Source organism: Schistocerca gregaria, chromosome 1 (assembly GCF_023897955.1).
Source record: "Schistocerca gregaria isolate iqSchGreg1 chromosome 1, iqSchGreg1.2, whole genome shotgun sequence".
In the NCBI taxonomy this organism is placed as follows: domain Eukaryota; kingdom Metazoa; phylum Arthropoda; class Insecta; order Orthoptera; family Acrididae; genus Schistocerca; species Schistocerca gregaria.
Genome location: NC_064920.1, coordinates 990725336 through 990743208, shown reverse-complemented (window position 1 = coordinate 990743208; position 17873 = coordinate 990725336). Strand labels below are relative to the sequence as shown.

Sequence of the window (17873 nt, the reverse complement as noted above, 5' to 3'; positions counted from 1 at the left end):
CATGAGTACCGTGCCAAAAGATTAATATTTCATGTCACAACAAGCTACATATGGGCCACTTTGAAGTCCCAAAAAGACATTTTCACTTGTGTACTTGACCTTGTGTGAACCCTTCCCACCTCTGATGGCTATCGCTATGTTCTGTCGGTGATCAATCACATCATGCAATGGACTGAACTAGTGCTGCTTAAGGATTATGAGTCGAGTCCACCACTGAAATCTTTACTGACATGTGGATCTTGCACTTCGGCTGTCCCATGTCGATCACAAGTGACCATGGTTGGCAATTTGAATGCACCTTCTTCCATGAACTGCACAACATGGTCAGAATTCTGCATATCACCTGCAGGGTGATGGTCTCATTGAACGATGGCACTGCACAATAAAAGCAGCTCTGAAGTGCCATGAAGGACTACAGCCTGAGGCATTGCTGTGGGTACTTCTTGGAATCCAAAAGGCCCACAATCATGACCTGAGAGACTCGTTAATTGAGATCCTATAGGGTGAAGGCACATTCCTGCAGGTGGTCTTTGTGATCCAAGAATCTCCAATTACAACTCCAGACCTGCTTGAACTAGTCTCACATGTTAAGCAACATATCGCTCACCTCCAACTAACCCTTCCCTCTCCCACTCAAGATGCCTAAAGTCTTTATTCACAAGGCCCTCAAAGACTGTGTTTGTCAAGTTGAGTGACAACACAGTACCACCAGCATTGCACCGCCATACTCCCCCTCCCCTGCTTCAAAGGAACGACCATGCTTTTGCAATTTTGTAAAAGGTGAAACCTCTGACAGGATTTTTCATGTGATTTAAGCCAGTGTGGACACTGCAAGAGGCTCTTCCAGATGTTGATTCCTTCCAAGTTTACACACTTTCTTCCTTTGATGCCTCACCTATTGCTGCTAGTGCACCTCTGACTTTCAACTTGCGAACTGAGGTCCACAACTTCCTGCCTGAAGGTTGATAGATAATGAAATCCTCATTGAAGGGTAGCATCCAGATCATCAGACCACAGTTTGCTCTGTCGCCCGCCACTTTCGCAAAACAGTCAAATTCTCACACAATGTTGACACTGCTGTCCACACCTCTTGCTTCTTGGTCAATGGTATCCTCATGATGCCTGCACCCACCACACTGTGTTTTGCCACCAGCTCCATCCAACCCCAGCTATGACTATGTCCTGCTCCTGACCAGATACCAGTGCCTTCCCTCTCAGTGGTTTCCACTAGAGGGAAATGGGGTGGATTCTCTGTGGTAACTCTGGAGACCATCACTGAAGGGCAACCAAGACCATACGAGCCGTCTTTGACAGTCAGTCAGCTTGATGGCTTTGGTGTATTTGGTTGCCTTTTACCTGCATACTTCCTCTCGGAATAAAAAGTGTCTTATATCTAACTTGTGTCATTTTATTATATATCTACCTCACTGTCACGTAGCGCAGCTCTACATAGGCATACGGTTTTATAACTTAACTCCAGTATAGTATACTCCTCTTTTGCATAAGTTTGTATTTACTGTGTTTACATACAGGTAAAGTTTCTGCCTAATGTCATATGTTTGTAAATCATAGTTATGCTTAAAAATGTGTTGATTTTTAAAGATGCTCCCTTCTGTTAAAAATTAGTATTTACTATTTATACAAGCAAGGCAGAGGCAGTATTTTCAGGCTTTTGAAAGGGAGTCCACAGGAATTCCTTTGTTAGGTTCCTCTACCGCCCTAATAATCTTTTTCTTTTAAAAAAATGGTTTTTAAGATGCAGAATTCCAACAAAAAATCATTCCTTAGATCAGTAGTGATGGCATACTAATATGGAACACATTTTACAGTATAAATTGGATAGATAAAAATCTACTCACCAAGTGGCAGCAGGAGAACAGATGTAAAACCTTTTTTTATATATGTATGTGTGTTCTCCTGCTGCCACTTGGTGAGCAGTTTTTTATTTAGAGTGTTTAAGAGGATCACCCACTTCAAGTCCTCCTGAATGTGTATACCCAAAAACTTTCTGTAACTCACATTTGAGATATTGAAAACAGGGTTTGCAGGATGCAGATTTTGTGTGGTGCAGAAGTTAACTGCCACAGTTTTTTCAGAGTTTGTGATGAAGTTGTTGGTTCTGAACCACTGTGCTAAGCTATGCATAAGCAATGTTGCAATTTCTTGCAGATTTTCATGACTGCGTGATTTACTTAGAATATTAGTGCCATCTCCAAATAGCTTTGTTGTTCCATCATTAATTTTATCAGTCAGTTACATACATCAGAAATAGGGTAGGACCCAAAACTGACCTTTGTGGGACTCTATACGTGAAGTAGTAGTAGTAGTAGTAGTAGTAGTAGTAGTAGTAATAATAATAATAATAATAAGATTTATTATTATTATTATTATTATTATTATTTCTTTCTTATCTCAGACGTTATGTCTGGTCAAAAGTAGAAAGTCACACGGACCTTGATCGAGCGTGACTTCCTTTTAACTGTACGGTATATGTTATATTGCATTTAGGAACTTTCGGGTAATTGAACATGTATCAATAATTACAGATTTCTGTAGTTGTATGTATAAGTTTGGATGCAGCTGTATTGCATTGATGTACTGGTGGATATTGTGTGGTATGACTCCTGTAGTTGATAGTATAATTGGTATAATGTCAACTTTATCCTGATGCCACATATCCTTGACTTCCTCAGCCAGTTGGATGTATTTTTCAATTTTTTCTCCTGTTTTCTTTTGTATATTTGTTGTATTGGGTATGGATATTTCGATTAGTTATGTTAATTTTGTTTTTATTGGTGAGTATGATGACAGGTTTGTTATGTGGTGTTGTTTTATCTGTTATAATGGCTCTGTTCCAGTATAATTTGTATTCATAATTCTCCAGTACATTTTGTGGTGCATACTTGTATGTGGGAATGTGTAGTTTTATAAGTTTATGTTGTAAGGCAAGCTGTTGATGTATTATTTTTGCTACATTGTCATGTCTTCTGGGGTATTCTGTATTTGCTAGTATTGTACATCCACTTGTGATGTGATCTACTGTTTCTATTTGTTGTTTGCAAAGTCTGCATTTATCTGTTGTGGTATTGGGATCTTTAATAATATGCTTTTTGTAATATCTGGTGTTTATTGTTTGATCCTGTATTGCAATCATGAATCCTTCCATCTCACTGTATATATTGCCTTTTCCTAGCCATGTGTTGGATGCATCTTGATCGATGTGTGGCTGTATTAGATGATATGGGTGCTTGCCATGTAGTGTTTTCTTTTTCCAATTTACTTTCTTCTTCTTCTTCTTATTATTATTATTATTTACTGTAAAAACTAGAATTTTTTAGTTCACTGTCTTTGTATTTTGTTTCTGTAATCTGTTGGCGATTTTTGAGATGTGATTGAAACCAAGTTTCAGTCTGCCTTGAAATCCATAGTTACTTAACTTATGCAAGAGAATGTCATGATGATTAATATCAAAGACATTATTAAGATCAAGAAATGTCCCAGATACATGTTGTATCATCGTCTCTTGCAGTAATTCATTTAAAAAGGCAAAAACTGCTGAATGGGTTGACTTTCCATCTCTGAACCTGCGTTGTGAGTCATTTACTTAGCGTTTCTTTATTTAAGAAGGCTGTTAATCTTATAAGCAACATTTTCCATAATTTTTCTGAAGCCTGGCAAAACTGGCCTATAATTAGCAATGTCACATTTTCAGCTTTCTTATGCAGAGGTGTTGCTTTTGCAGTTTTTAAACTGGAAATACGTCTCTCTCCTACTAGTGGTTCTACAATAGGTATTGCATTAGCTTTGATGATAGCGTCTGGTATCTCATCAGCACCCACTGAACTGAGGTGGTGCACCATCACCTCATTTAATCTACTTTGTGTATTAATAATAAGTGTTGGTGTGCCAGCCAGCCCGGATGAGACTTTTAGGTAATTTCACACATCCCACTAGGTGAACACTGGCCTGGTACACAAGTATAGCTTCAGATAAACGATTTGAAAACATTTTGAAAAACTTTATCTCACTTTTATATGAATGACACTATATGCAGACAGCTGGGGTACACATATTGCGTATGGGGGGAGGTTAACGTGGTGGTGACAGGAAGTGCAACTGGCCACCTCTTAAACTAACCATATCAAACTGTTAATAACCATGGTGACCCTGGGACAATGTGGAATGAAGGCACAAGAAAAAGAAACACTTTACAATTTTACACAGTCCCTCAGGTGTTGCTGGATACATGAGTAATGTATTTGAATGAACTTTTTTTATCTGACTGTGCTCTTTTCTTGTCTGGCTGATTGTCATGATGTGCATTTCCTACTGCATAGCTATGTTTGAGAAATAATACTTTAAAGCTCTAGCTACTCATCTGGAGTCAGTTAGTTTATTGTTATTCTTAATCAGTTGAAGGACTCGGAGAGATATAGTCATAAGCCACAACTTTCACGAAATTGAGTCTTTCATGTTGCGGCATTCTTAACAATTTCTTCTTCACAATGTGTCGAAAAAGTTCCGTGTTACTGCAACAGATAGCAGGCTATGACGGAGTGCAGTTCTATGCTGTACCATCTGGTGGTAGTTTCAGAAGATACATAGTCACAAGCGATGGCAAAATGGCAGGTGGTTCAGAAACGTCTGAAGCGTCTTCACTGCATATTTGGCACAGACAGGTGTGGAAGTGAAGAGCTTTACCCTTTGGATCCTGACAGTGATGAATCTTGGAATCCATCGACTATCAGTTCCAGCTCAGATGATGTTTCGGTATGTATATAAAGCGGTTTATTTCTGGTGATTAATTTCCTGTGGCTTGTGACTTTGTTTCTCTCAACATTGCCAACACGTTTGACAGCCATCCTGTGTGTTAATGATGAAACTTGATGGTGCAATAATGTAGTTTCAAAGGCAAAAGATGAGTAAAAAATATTTTCTCATGAATGCGATTTTAGCGAAATTTAATGTTTTGTGTGGCTTATGACTATATCTCATGCAAATTGTTAGACTATTTGCTCTTCATATTATAGCTTGAAATAAGTAGAATAAATGAAGAATCACCCGAAAAACCAAAGCCTTCACGGAAAAGAAAGTGAAATATTGATCAGTGGAAGAAAAATAAAGCAAAACGTTGATGAAATGCTGGCCAGCAGTATAAGTCTTTAAAAACCCACAAGACTGTTCAGGCTGCTACTATAGGAAGTCCCTGTACTTGTTTAAATAAATGCTTCTGAAACTGCTTGGAGAGGAAGAAAACATTTTTCATTCATTTTGGGACATAGAAAACTTTAATGCCCAGAATACTTACCTGATGAGCTGTATGAAAATGGAACCAAAAAAAGTGGAGGTTTGTTCACTATTTAAATACAAATGTTTTAATATTTTGTATATTTATTTCATTTTTGTTATATTTGTCATAATTTCTTTCAAAGCTACCCAAAAAAGACTTCCAAGAAAATATCATCCAGGGATGTTACATTTTCTTATCATGTGAGGGTTTGCGGAATAGAAATCATGATCTGCAAGGAAGCTTTCCTAAGGCTTCATGGCTTACAGATACATGCAAAAAGAGTGAGGAATTTGCAACATCAAATGAAGCAGGGATTTGCAGTGCCAAAAGAAGATGGAAGAGGTGTGTATGTTACTTTGTACTATAAGTTAGCGATGTACTCCAACTAAGTTCTATACAAATATTTCTATTAGGAAGAGGATATAAGCTCATCTTTTTTTTCTTTCAGGAAAACATGGAAACTACCCACATAAATTTCAAGACGAAGCTGTACAAAGTGTTAGAGAATTTCTCAACGCCATACCGAAATAGAACAGTCATTGCAATAGGCAACAGAACCCCAATAGAGTGTATTTGGATTGTGATCTCACAATTGCTTCATTGTTTCGAGATAAATACTGAGAATACTGCAAGGAAAAGCAGAATCCTGCAGTATCTGAAAGTAAATTCAGAGAAATTTTCGTATCTGAATTTAACATAGGCTTCAAACTACCAAAGAGTAACACCTGTTCAAAATGTGGTGGATTTCTAATTGCAATAAAGAACCCAGAATTATGTGCAGAAGAAGTCACAGAAAAGAAACAACAATATGAACTGCATCTCAAAAAGGCTGACAGAGGACAAAATATGATTGCATCTTTAACTGCTCTGGCTAAAGAAAATTTGAAAGAGCATCATGTGATAGCAATGGACATGCAGCAAATGTTCCCCACACCTAAACTAACAGATGGTCCAGCATTTTATGAGAGGAAAATATGGACATACAACTATGGTATTGATGACTGTGGATCAAATAAGGGTTATATGTTTCTGTGGAGCGAGAAAGTGGAGGACGGGGTTCAGATGAGGCTGGGAGCTGCTTATTGAAGTACTTGGATATAACAAATCCTCAGACAAAACATCTCCACATAATCACAGACAATTGCAAGGGTCAGGCAAAGAATTGGACTATTATTGCTTTGGAAACGTCCCTTGTTTCTACTAAAAGATTTGATTCTGTCCAGCATTACTTCCCTGTGGTAGGTCACACCATGCTACCTTGAGATCATGATAATGGTCACATTGAACGGTATGCAAGAAACAGACGTCCAATAGTATACAATCCAGGTGAATGGGCAGAAGTAATAAAATCTGCGAGTCCAAAACATTTCATTGTAACTAAAATGGAAAGAGAAGACTCAGAAGTTTGGAAAGCCTGGAGACATTGATCTCAAAACCTACAGAATCCACATCTGAAGATCCCCACCATTTCAGCGAAGCTACTCAATTTAAGTTTGAGTCTGAAGATCCCTTCAAGCTAAGTGTAAAGCACTGTTAGTCAGACATAGGAGCTTTCATGTCAGTGGATATTCGTGTCAAAAAGAAAGAAAGGCTAGTTGAACCAAATCTATATCATCTGCCAATAAAGTACAGAAAGTCACTACCAATTAACCAGAAAAAATTGATGCCATTTCTTTCGGTCATGTAATGGAAGTAACGTGTACAATGATGAGGTAGAGGAACTTCCTAGATGTAACTGTATCAATGAAAAAGCAATTTATACATCTCAGATACCTGATATGTATACATTAATGTGTAAAAATTATATATTCTGCTTGCTGTGTAAGAGTAGTTAAAATAAATCCTTACAAATTCATACTTTATGTTATAAACAATTTTTGGGAGATGTCATAAGCCACCGTTGACTACATCTTAATTAGAATCATTCTAAAATTAATATTTTACAGCATCCAGAGAGTTGACTATTTAATAACATGTTTCGCAAGTATTTGCAGTAGAAATAAGGTTTCTATTTTGTATTAAACATTTTCAGATCTCCGTGGAACTTTAAACTTGCTGTATCTCAAAACTAGTTTGATGTGGCCTATGACTCCGTCCCCTTCAATTCTATCTTGCTGTGATTAACTGAACTAGCACCTATTTTCCCTCTTATAATGTGCTAGGCTGCTTTAGTTCCATTCTTGGAATAACACAATAGTTTGTCACTTTTAAGTTTCTTTGTTTCTGATGTAACTTGGGTTAATATCCATTTCTATCATTTGAAGTAAGTAATAAAATCAAGACTAGTATGTTGCTTAGAGTACTCATGCAATCTTCTCCTATTTTGGCATTATATCTTTACCCCTTTTGTGATCTGCTTGTTTGTTTTTAGAACAGAGTTCCATGTAGTTGTTTTCAAGGGAAAATCTATTTCAAAAAATGTTTAAACTTTACATATAAAAAGCAATATACCAATGGATTTACTCACTCACTGACTCATCTTCGTCCTGCCCAAACTGCTAAGGATAGAAACTTGAAGTTTGGAGAGGATGTTGATTTTAAACTGTAGGCATTGTTTAATAAAGGATTTAAAAAAATTTCAGCCCTACTGGGGTTAAATAGGACACGAAAGGGTTTTGAAAATATGTCACTATTAAGGCAATTTTAAAGTTAAACCTAAGAAACTGATATTTGGATTCTCTGTCAGAAATAAAGAAATACATGTTTCAGTATTTTTTGTAAATTTAACCTCTATAGGAGTGATATAGTGGGTGAAAGGCTTTTTGAGAAGAAATCACTATTAAAGAACTACTAAAGTATTTGTAAAATTTCAGCTATGAAAACTGGTAATTGACTTCTTGGTTACAAAAGAAAAAACCATGTGTTTCAGTGTTTTTGGAAATCCAGTCTCTATGGGGGTGAAATAGGGAATGAAATGTTTTATGAAATATTTCATTGTGAAAGCATTTTTAAAGCTAAACCTATGGAAAATTGAATTTGGCTTCTCGGTCAAAAATAAAAAAATAGATGGAAATTTTAACAGAAATATTTCATTATGCAAGCATTTTTGAAGCTAAATCTGTGAAATTTTGTATTTGGCTTCCCTGTTAGAAACAAAAACTCATTTCACTATTTTTGGAATTTAACCCCTTAGGGGTCGGAATGTTCTATGAACAAATTTCACTGTGAAAGCATTTTTCAAGCTAAATATGAAAACTAATATTTGGCTTTTCAGTTAGAAATAAAATAAATTCATGTTCTGGTGTTTTTGGAAATTCAACCCCTAAGGGAGTGAAATAGAGGAACATACATTTTATTAATTTAGTTCATTATGAAAGCATTTTTAAAGCTAAAACTATGTAAATCAGTATTTGGCTTCTTGGCTGGAAATTAAAAAAATGTGTTTTTCACTGTTTTTGGAAATTCATCCCCTAACAGTGTGAAATAGTGGCTTTACATTTTTAAGAAATATTTCATTATATTAAAGAACCTAAGAACATTCATTGTATTAAAGAACCTTTAAAGCTAAATCTATGAAAACTGGTATTTCGCTTCTCAGGTAGATGTAAAGAAGTAAGTGTTAGTGCATGAAAGTTCTATAGAAATATCACCACAAGAACACAAACGGCATGATTAACAGAAACCTTGGACTCTAGCTACCGGAATCAGTTTATGATCAGAAGTAAATTCATAAATGACTGTGCTTATACGGCCTTAACTATTGTGAAAAGTTTAGAAAGTGTTGCAATTTGTGAAGAACACAAAAATTAATAAAACAATAAAATTATAAAAATAAAAAGGAAAATCAAAATCTGCGTAGACCATGCATTCTGTTTGAGCAAAGTAGCAGAAACTAAGCTAGTGTGCTGATAAACTTGAGATTATTTTATCATTCAAATTTTCATTCTTCGGGAGAAAATTAAAATTTGAATTTTTTAATTTTCAATATTTTTCTGTCCATCTTACTTCATGGAGTTTTGAGTGTACTCCTACTTTCATTATACAAATTTGAGCGTAGTGACCGCTAAAATCTGTGTTTACCACTTGTGTGATATAGGCGTATTTGCACCTATGTATCAAAAACTGGTCAATGATATTTACAGAAGTTGCTGTTTTCTTTGTTGGTTCAGTTACAACTGAGCTTATGTTGGGTGACTGTATTAAATTTATATCCTCTTTGAACTGATTGGATTTTGAGAAATCAGTATTAAAATCACCAAAGACAATTATATTTCTCTTGGGGGAGTTAATTTCTTCCAAAAGTTCCTTCACATCATTACAAAACACTTTTTTGTCTTCATGTGGTGAAGTGTACATACAAATAATAATTGTATTTTACCTAGTAATTAAACTATAAAGCGTTCATCTCTTTCACTGTACAGGTTATGATATTTAATTACACTGTTGAATTCCATTTTTTCTTTGATATAATCTGATATTTTCCTTCAGTACATCTTGTTTAAGCCTAATGGAGCAATTTAAAATTATGTATTATTTATTTCTTGATCACTTACCTCACATTTTTCACTAGTGTCTCTAGTGGAAAACAAAAATCGCATTTCTTCCAATGGTGGGATTGATGGTGTTTGACTTTTGGCTTATTGGTTCACTGGATGTGGGATTCTGCCTTCTGTTGACATGTTTCCAATTTCCACTATATTACAGTCTTTTTTCACCCATCTATCCATTAATTAAGTTGGTTTGAAATCCAGCTCGGTACGCGTATTGCAGCTCTTTCTTTTTTTGTTGTTTCTGTTTACATACTGGTTCACAATTAGCTGCCCAGTCAATCAATTTCAAAGTTCACACACAGTCTCTTCATACACACATTTGTAGCAGTTTCCAACATGAAGTGATTCACAAATTTCATTTTACCATTCAGGCCTTGGGCATCATATCAATTTCCAGAGAATCCATCATATTCCTCTGTAATTCTTCTAGAAGTTTTACAGTGTCATTTGAGTCACCAATAATAATTAATGTGTTATTCACTGAGAAGTTATTAGTTAATTTTTCCATGTTTTTAACAGCTTACTTGATTGGTGCATCAGTTTTTATAATACTTTGCACAGTGAAATGATTACCTAATTTGTCTTGCAGTATCTTCCCACAGTTTCTTCCCAGACTATCGCTTACAAAAAGTACTTCATTTCATTGATTATTTACTGTCAGTGCACTAGACTTTTCTTTTCCATTTCTCAGTGAATGATTTACATCTGGATCATCACATAAATTAGTTTGCACTTCAAATTTACTGTTTATTGTGACTTGTTATCTAGTATCTTTAATAGCACTTTTTTAGTCTTAACAGGTCACATGTTTTTACATGCATCACAGCTTGGTATTTTCACTATAGTTTGTTCATGGCAATCCACTTTTGTTTATAAATCCCGATTTTAAGCTTCATAACACAGTTTTCTTCCTGCAGCAGTTTGTTAACTTCATTGTTGTCTTTCACTTCAGACCCATTATCAGAACAAAGGAAATGTTTCTGGTAGATTTTTCAGTGTCTTTGTCAATCATACACATTTTGCTGCTTTAAGTTTATTAATATCTATTTTCAGTGCACTGGTATTAAATTGCAGACTTGACACATGTTTCTTTCAGTTCTGAAATCTCATTCTTACACCGAGCGAAGTGGCGCAGTGGCTAGCACACTGGACTTGCATTCGGGAGGACGACGGTTCAATCCCGTCTCCGGCCATCCTGATTTAGGTTGTCTGTGATTTCCCTAAATCGTTTCAGGCAAATGCTGGGATGGTTCCTTTGAAAGGGCACGGCCGATTTCCTTCCCAATCCTTCCCTAACCCGAGCTTGCGCTCCATCTCTAATGACCTCGTTGTCGACAAGACGTTAAACACTAACCACCACCACCACCTCATTCTTACATTTTGCAAATGCTTGATTTTGACTCGTAAAAAATTCTTTTATGTTGGCCATGTAGTGCTGCTTACCCCATTTATAATTTATTTATGTATACTGTGAATAGTAGAGGTTCAGTTAAACTTTCATGGGGCACATCCAACATTACTTTTGTTTGTGTTGAAGATATGCCATCAGTATTAGTTGACACTGTGGTAGGGTACCCAGTGCCTTTTGGTAAGCTAGCAAAATAGAATCAACTTGTTCATCTGCATTAACTGATGGCAAGATATCACTTATGAATAACGTAAGCTGTGTTTCACACAAGTTGGTTTACCTTAATGCTCATTCTTTGAGGGTGATTCTTTTCATCCACAAACGTTATAGTGTTTTGAGTTTAAAATGTTCTCAAAGACCATGGACATTGGTGATATTCGTTGTTAATTCAGTGCACCCATTTTTCCCTTCTTGTACAGGGGAATGACTTGTGCTCTTTTTCCAGAATGCAAACATGTTTGCTATGTTTTTCCAGAATGCAAACATGTTTGCTATGCAAGAGATCAACAATATATATGATTTAGTAAATGCATTAATGGTGCCTTCTGTTCCATATAAAATCTAATTGGAATTCTGTCAGGGCTTGGTGCCATGTTCATTTTGAGTAATGTTTAAGAGTGAAAAAATGGTTAACAGTTACAGTCATGTCATTACTGAATACTGCCTACAATTATGTGTATCTGAAATGAAATCAAAATTGCAACCAGTTGGAGAAAACATACTATAGGATTTACAATGTTGATCCAAGAAGAGAAAGTTATGTACAGGTATAATATTTTTGACTACACTGTTAATGGAAGAAACAGAAAATATATCTTCTGTTTTTATCTATCTTGTATTAGGAGAATGTTTATGGTAGAGTTAGTTTCTATATAATACTTGTGGGAAATATTGGAAAAATACAGACCTATATATTTAATAAATGCCGTAACACAGTCAAAATCATAACAACTCTACCTAGAAACTAATCACTGTCTTTAACAAGAATGTGAGCTTTCTCCTAAAAAAAGGACAAATCTGGACAACAGTAAACAATGCCTATTCACTGTTGAACATATATACTATTATGTGTGATGCAGAAGACAAAAAGGTAACTAAATGTTATAAAGCTTCTATGTGACAAGTTCAGTAAATAAATGCAAAGCTATGTCAACAACATGTAAACACAAGCTTGTTCACAAATTTGGACTGTTAAATATCCCAAAGCACAAAAATTTGGAAGATGGAAAGAAACATTCAAAAATATATTATCATAAAGGGGCACACAAATAAATCCGTTGAGTAACTAACTGTTGATGGGGCATTAACACCCCCACTCCCTTTCCCTGTTGGGTGACATACTTGATGAAGAGAACATGACACTATTATAATCCTTACTGATGTCTGGTTCTTGAAACTTGTAAAATTAATTTTTCACACAAAACACAATTCTACAGTTTCAATGTTTCTCACTCAAGGACATTCTTGTACTATCAAACTAACATATTTCAGAATATAAAAGTTCTTTTTTGAGCACTCTAACCTGTAATCTTGCTTCATTATACTGCTGCAAGTATTCGTACTAAGGGTGTAAGGTGTTCACAGCAATAACTAACTGCAATATTTCTAAAGAAATACTTTTAATGATTAATTTAATGAAATGTAATTATGTCAAAATAGGTAAAATTACAGAATACAATACGAGATTTTTCATTTAATACATAAAAAGATCACTATATTCAGTCATTTGTACTCTTTCCTTGGTCAAACACAGAAGTCTTCAGTCCCAACAAAGTGTTCATAATTGTCCAATAAAGGCATCTCTCTCATCTTCAACTACCAGGAATCTAAACTGAAAGGCAAAAATATTAGTTACAACATGGTTCTTGCATCCTTTAAATTAACAGCTGTAATATTCCATTAGTAACATTTATTTTTATAACAACTGTGTGGTATTTTAATTGCTACAGGATGGCCAAGTTACTAAATTTTTTGTGGTTAAACAAATTTGTTACACAACAATAAGAGGAGTGTGGAAATGATTTTAAGTTATTATGTCTTGTCAGGACTGCTGGCCAGATTATTGGGTGGGTTATTTTAATGTTTGTTAGAGTGGCTCAGCCATATTTTTTTAGCCGCTCACCTGGCCAGCCATTTGTATCAGTTATACAATTCTGACTGCATGATGAAATATAACCACCTTTGCCAGCTTGTAATGTATTACAAACAATGGAAAATCCAGGATGGAATGTAATAATATTGTGAAAAGGAAACTTGCTACTCACTATATTGTGGAGATGCTGAATCACAGGAAGGCACAACAAGAGGACTGTCACAAATATAGCTTTAAGCCAGTAAGGCCTTTGTCAAAATTAGACGATAAAGGCCTTACTAGCCGAAAGCTATAATTGTGACAGTCTTTTGGTTGTGCCTATCAGCAACTCAGCATGTCCTTCTCACAATATCATTACATTCCATTCCTGGATTTTTCATTGTTTGATTTTTGCTTGACGGCTTTTCTTCAATCCTCAATCAGTGCTGTTTTCCCTTCTTACTATTTTCTATATACTCAATACCTGCCCTTCTTTCTCTTCTTTCCTGTGTTTCTCTTGGCAGTGTGGCTTCAGTTGCCTGAGACTGTAGTCATGTGTGTGTGAGTTGCATTTGCGTGACTGTGTAGGCCTTACTGGCCGAAAGATATATTTGTGACAGTCTTTCTGTTGTACCTACCTGTGACTCAGCATCTCTGCTGTATGGTGAGCAGCAACTTTCCTTTTCACAATATTGTAATGTATTACTCATATTTTTTTCATATTTGTATCATTGTATTTGCAAAAGATGTTTCATTCCATTATGATGAGTTGTTTTAATGTGTTCTGTATATTTTATATTTATTTTGTGGTAGTTTCAATTTTTGTAACATGTTACATTTCATTAATAGTTGACCATTAATAGAAGATATGTATTTTTCCAGTAGCCTTTAATTAAATTTCTTGGTTCAGTAAGAAACATAAGGGAAAAAATTACACATGTAATCTTCAGTTGAAACTTTCGGGCTGAGAGGCCAATGGGGTCAGTGTCCTGAAAGTACCTACAGATGAATATTACTTTTGACTTGTCTCCAAGGGGAGCAGTGTCCTGAAAGTAACTACAGAGAGATGTGGTTGCCTCATTGCCTCACTGTGGTCGATGGTACTTCAGTAAATATATGTTTGATACCAGGAGCAAAACTTGTTTTATGGCTCTAACATTCCTGTTGATCCAATTAGCATACAGAAGTGAATGGTAACAATTTTTAAGAATTTCATAGGTAGTGTGCTGTGCCTCGCTGAATGGAAGAAGTCTGCCTTATAGTAATGGATGATTTGTTAGCTATCAATCCATGCTAGTTGACATAACGTATTACCGAGGCTTAAAGCAACCACTGCCGACTGGTTACATTCTCCCTTCTCATATCTAGGGATGCTCCTTTATCCAACCACCATGTAAAAGGATAAATGAAAATGTAAAAAGTGGAATATAATCAACTGAGCTGATATATGTCAAAGTAAAAAGGAATGTCGCAAACAGAAACACGCCCTTTAAGTTTGCTGGTGTTCCGCGCTTTACCGATGAAGCTCTAGAACATTTTATTGAAAGAGATTTGAGTGTTATGTTAAAGACTGTTGAGAAAAAGTGAAAAAGAGATTACTTCAAACGGAGCATTAGAAATGCAGCAGTGAATATTAATATAGTGAAAGAACTGACTGTGAACTTCATATGCAACCAGAAGATGAGCAAATTTAAGAATGGAACTTCAAATAACAGACAACTCATTTTAAGTCACAATTAGCTACAGTAATCCATGTGTTTTTTCCCCATAGGATATACCGTGTATAGTTTCTGAGCACTATGAGATTTTCCGGTAGTGATAATCTAGGTAAATTTCTCATCAAATTGTTTATAGAAGTCACACTTCAGAGTCTGTACAATTATACTTGTTTCACATTCACATGTTTCTCAGTGTGTCAGTATGAAGGGCAATGAATGAAGAGATATGGAGTTTGTAAAAGCTGGAAATGTTGGGAGATACGGAATACTTTCTCTTTTTTTATGGCAACCCATTGTAACAAGTTTTCTGACTAACAGTGTGCAAGTAGTCACTCAGCACATACTCTATCTGTTCCCACAATTTGCAATAAAACCTCCAGAAACACTTCTTTGGTGTCTCTTACACCTTTGGAACCTCAGTATGTAATCATGTGCCACAAGCATCTGCTCTGGTGGTTACACGACCACATACTCATCAGTTGTAGCATCACCTGTAAAGCTGCATTGTTTGCCCATAAGTTAATGGCAGGAACACTACTTTGTCAGCTGTGTTTCTGTGCTGGTGGAGCATTAAGATATTTACTGGAAAGTGAACAAGTCAGAAGAAATCAGGAACTTCAAAGGAAAAAAATGGCATGGTGCATGAAAATTTTTAGACAGCTAAGAAATATGTCAGTGCACAGTGCATTTATTGTTTATGAAGTCACTGAGAAGGCAAAGGAAGCTACACACATAAATTTCAGGCTTTGTATATTAACTGGTCCTAGAAACACATGGGAAGAGCAGTGCAGGACTTTTGTTTTGAAGTTTGTTACCAAATATACCACACTGAGCTTTAGTTTTCATTGATCATGTATGTTTCAAATGTAACAGAGGTCTATTGTTAACTTCTCCTGAAATTTTATTGATTTTCAACAAATGAATTCTTGCACTATAGCAATTTAAACAAAATGTTGCAGTCTTGTACCAACTGGCCATATAAACTACCGCCGACATGCTAAGCATGTTGGCAGCTATTTGCTTGAAGGGTTAATGTACTAATTCAAACCGACACCCTTAATGTTTTGTAGTCACCAAACTTGAAAGCTCCTTTCTGGTTCATGTGACATAAATAGGAAATTGGATTTCACAAACAGCACATCTGAAATGTTGTTGTCTTTACACAGCAAGTGACATTCTGTCACAGAAGAGGAACAAAACCTTTCTGTATACTGTAGGAAGAAACCACTTAAATTTTCAGCTTCATATTTGGCAAGAGAGTCTGCTTTCAAGTCAATATGGATGCCACTGCCAGACATCAATTTCAAACATATTTATAATTAGGGGCAACCATACTAATCCTAACGGGCAATGGCCTTGCTCCAGTGGATACACCATTTCCCGTGAGATCACCGAAGTTAAGCGCTGTTGGGCGTGGCCGGCACTTGGATGGGTGACCACCCAGCTGCCGTGCGCTGTTGCCATTTTTCGGGGTGCACTCATCCTTGTGATGCCAATTGAGGAGCTACCCAACCGAATAGTAGCGGCTTCGGTCAAGAATACCATCATAATGACCGGGAGAGAGGTGTGCTGACCCCACACCCCTCCTATCCGCTTCCTCTGCTGAGAATGACACAGCAGTCAGATGGTTCTGGTAGGCCACTCGTGGCCTGACGACTGAGTGCTAAAAACATACTACTCCTAACAGTTTGATGGTTGGTAACTTATAATAAGCAATACATTCCACTGATAGGTCAATTTACCATGGAAGGTCAATTTACCATGTAAGACCTGAACAAAAATGTAACCAGGGACATAACTTACTTAATCAATACGCAGTACTGACACTGACCTTTTCAGTCTGGACACACTGAAGTCTTTTGGTTCAGAAAAAGCGAATAATTTTGAAGCTCACATTTTGCTAAAAACTTATGACACTGCCTTACTTTTTTTGCCCCTGGCCATTTCCTCTGTCACTCTAGGACCAGGTCAATGATGAATCAAACAGGTTGCAGGGACTGGATGTGATAGAATGTATATCATTGAGTCAGTGTGATACTCCCCTTGCTGTTGCCAAGAAACCATCTGACAAACTCAAGACTTTGTGGGGACTTTAAGTCATCTTGAATGTGAACATGTTCCACATTACAGAGCCTGAGGAAATACAAGCAGAGCTAGAGGGTGGACACTTCTTCTTAAAATTGACCTTGTCATAGTGTACTTGCAGTTCCCATTAGACAAATGTTCACGAAAGATATTGGTGAGTAATACATCACATGGCTTACACAAATATAAATGGTTAACCTTTGGGGTCTCCAGTGCCCTCGTGACTTTCTACAGGCTCATGGAAGAGCTACTTTACAACCTAATTGTGTTTCATTAACTATTTGGAAGGCATTTTCCTCATGGGAATTTCCACCGGCATGAACTCACTCTTTTCCATTTTTTAGAAGGCAGGATTAAAATGCAATTTCAGCAAGTTTAGACCACACACTTACTCATGAAGGTATACCACCAGTCCAGAAACACATCAAAGCAATTAAAACTAAGCCTTGGCTGGTGAATCTCAAGCAGCACCAGGCTTTTCTGGGAAATATTACATATTATGGAAAATTAATTCCAACGGCGTCTCAGATAACTTGTCCATTACATTACTTGTGTAAGAAGGGAGTGATTTTCATGTGGTTGGCAGCATGTGAAATGGCATTCTGGGAGCTCAAACAGTGTCTACACTCAGCACCTTGTTTAGCAATGTTCCAACCCAGGAAGCAGACAGTGGTTGTGTGCATGCATTGGAGCATGGAGTGGGGGCTGTCCTGGCTCACTGAGAGGTTTATGGTTCAGAACACCCCATCATGTATGCTTCAAAATCCCTCCCCTTTGCACAAATAAAATACCCTCAAATAGAGAAGGAAAA

At 36.4% G+C, this 17873-nt stretch overlaps 1 protein-coding gene and 1 long non-coding RNA gene across 7 annotated transcripts in view; one reads left to right on the top strand and one right to left on the bottom strand.

Moving 5' to 3' along the window:
- LOC126278160 (uncharacterized) overlaps positions 1-7483 on the top strand; it is a 32670-nt gene extending 25187 nt beyond the window's left edge. The window contains exons 3-4 of the long non-coding RNA XR_007550666.1: positions 5433-5632; positions 5739-7483. This is a non-coding gene — a long non-coding RNA (uncharacterized LOC126278160). The remainder of the gene's footprint in view (positions 1-5432; positions 5633-5738) is intronic.
- Positions 7484-12790: 5307 nt separating this feature from the next.
- LOC126278139 (uncharacterized) overlaps positions 12791-17873 on the bottom strand; it is a 219808-nt gene continuing 214725 nt past the window's right edge. For all 6 annotated transcript variants that reach the window (XR_007550660.1, XR_007550662.1, XR_007550664.1 and 3 more), the window contains one exon: positions 12791-13019. The gene's annotated coding sequence lies outside the window, so the exon portion shown is untranslated. The remainder of the gene's footprint in view (positions 13020-17873) is intronic.